This window comes from Echinops telfairi, unplaced genomic scaffold (assembly GCF_000313985.2).
Source record: "Echinops telfairi isolate 266 unplaced genomic scaffold, ASM31398v2 ScPeMD7_10;HRSCAF=50, whole genome shotgun sequence".
In the NCBI taxonomy this organism is placed as follows: Eukaryota; Metazoa; Chordata; class Mammalia; order Afrosoricida; family Tenrecidae; genus Echinops; species Echinops telfairi.
In genome coordinates this window covers 3,049,539-3,052,425 of record NW_022103907.1, presented here as the reverse complement: position 1 = coordinate 3,052,425, position 2,887 = coordinate 3,049,539, and positions in this window count along the sequence as shown.

The following is a 2,887-nucleotide window of genomic DNA, read 5'->3' as shown; positions in this document are numbered from 1 at the left end:
CCGAAGTAGTCCAGTATTTACTCCACAGTGTCGCCAGGGCTCCTTAAGAGGGGACCACAGCTTAAGCTAGGGGTTCTTAGATTTCTGCACAAGAAAGCAGGACTCCTGAATCCCAGAACGGTGCTTTTGCCACGACATCACACAACAGGGTAGGTGACCATGGTCCTTTCGCACTTTGAACTGTGTCCTGCAGTCTGTACAGTACTTTCCCCAGCATTGCGTCATGGTATCTGCCACTAACCCTGTGAAATAAGCGGTGTTGACTTGAACACTATTTAACAAACATGAGAGATCTGAGGCTTCAGAGAGCTTAGGAGTCTGCCTCATGCCCCCTGGGCTGGAATTCTTTGTAGTACAGCTTCTGCCTCTTAGGGGAGACCTTGGGCTGAAGGGCCAATATCAAGTATTAGGAATGATGTATCTGAGGAGGCCCGTGGCTCTTCGCAGGCTTCGCAATGAGACAAGAGAGACCTGACAGAGGACATCCAGGGGCCGGAGCGAGTGTAGGTTGGAGAGCAATCTCAGAATCAATGAAATGTTAGAACAATTTAATATTAGATTAACAGGAGAGCTGCGAGTTCCCTCAAGTCTTAATGTCTTCCAGTCGCACGGTTGGGGCAATTGGCCAAGGAAACTTTTGATTAACTGGAGCTTTATGGGATGAAACATTTCCTGTGACGGTGTGTCGTTTTCATTCTTTCTTTCTTTAAATAAAAGAGAAAAGTTTCAAAGGGAGAAAAGGGATAGGCATAAGAGGAAGCAATTTACCACTTATTTGATAGATGCTCTTCAGTTCTATGAGGTTGGATCTTAATACTGTAACATTATCAGTCTCCCCATAACATGTGAGAGATTGTTTCTGTTTTGAGGTGGGGGGGGGGATGGCATTTTCCTTAGGACTTCGTAGCATAGTGTTTCAGAATGTAGGCTCTGGCCTCCAATCCTGGCCTCGCCATTCACTAGCTATAGAACCTTGGGCAATTTGCCTAGTCAGTCTGTGTCTTAGATCTATGCCTACGTCAAGGACTTGTGTAAGTATTAACTCATTCTGACCCAGGACAACCTATCAGTTAGAATAGAAGAGTGCCCCCCCAAAACAAACAAACAAACAAACAAACAGAACACATCAGCCCTTGTTGGTTTTCAAGGCTGTAACTCTTCACTGGAATGGAAAGCCTCATTTTTGTTTCTTGCCGAGGAGGGTGGTGGTTTCTAACTATTGACTCTTGTAACCCACCAGTAATCCACTGTGCCATCAGAACTCCTCATTTAAGTATTAACTAATAGAATCAGTCTAAAGCATGCCATTAGGAATAATAATGACACCTTGCCTTACATTTGCATATAGCTGTTTTTCATGTTTTATAAGCCTTTTTGTTTAATTCTTATTTCCAGTACCATGAAAGGGCCAGGATAGGGATTATTGTTGCTCTGGTGACAAGTGAGGAATTTGTGGTCCAGAAAGATGATTTGTATAAGGTCGCAGCGCAGGGAAAGGAGAGCATGCTGGTGGCCAGCTCAGGTTGGTGCTTACCAGGCCACTTTTACAGAGATCGCGGAAGCAGAAACCATTGCTGGGGAGTGGAAGGGGTATGTGTGGGTCGGGGTGTATGTGTGTGGTGGTGGGGCCTTAGTGAGAATTAGCCTCTCGCCCCTATTCCTCCTAGTGTGGAGTTTGCCTCTCTGGGCTCTAAATCTTAAATAAGATTTGAACAGCAGCTGAGGTTCTACAAATTAGATTGTTGTGATTCAAATTTCACCAATTGATTTTAGAAATGAAGCTTTTGTTACTTTCATTGATTTTTTTTGTTGGAATTGTTTTGTGTACATTTTATTCTGAAGTTTTCACCGATTAGACCCTAAAGCCAATTTAAGCTTTCAATAAAATACGAAGGGGCTTCAAAAAGTTCCCGGGAAAATTCCATTGTCTTTCTATTTCACTTTCACATGATCTGTTTGAAGCCCCCTCACATTTATGAGGCACTTACTAGATGCAGGGAAATGTGCTAATCGAGTTCATATATATTCTCTTATTTAATCCTCAGAGTGGCCCCATATACAACAGTTAATTGCCTCCATTTTGCAAAACAGTATACAAAAGCTCAGAGATGTTATGCAGTGCACCAAGCTCTATTGAGGAATCATTTCCAGAAAGAAAACTACAAGTACACCTGCTTCTTGAAGGATGGTTGTTGTTGGCAGGTGCCATCCAGTCGATCCCGACTCACAGCGACCCTACGCATGGCAGAATGAAAGCTCGCCTGCTTCTGTGCCATCCTTATCGCCACTGTCACGTTCAAGGCCATTGCTGCAGCCACCACGTTGCTCCATCTTGCCAAAGATCTTCCTCTTTGTCACTGCCCTTGCACTTCACCAAGCAGATGTCCTTTTCCAAGGACCAGTCTGTCCCGATAACACGTCCAAACACATGAGACGGCACCACCCTCCTTGCTTCTAAGCAGCATTCCGACTGTCCTTCTTCCAAGACCAGTCTGTCTGTCCTTTGTCAGTCCATGGCAATCTCGGTGTTCTTCACCAGGCTTTGTGAACCAGGCTACACACATCTGAATGCAAACGTTAGCAGGTTGAATCCAGTACTATACACAACAGATATTATCTATGACCAAGCTGAACTTACAGGAGAGGCCAAGGGACCAATATGCGTTTAACATAAAAAATTAGCTAATGCCATTTGTCAAGTCAGCATAGTAGTGGAGATAAATGCATATGATCAGTTCAAAAGAGGAAGTAAGACATTTGATATAGCTCAACACTTATTCACTACAAAACATTACATAATTAGGGATAAAAATAAAATTCCTTACCTCAATAAATGGAATTTATAAAAAATAGAATCAATAGCAAACATAATTAATAGTAAAATTAA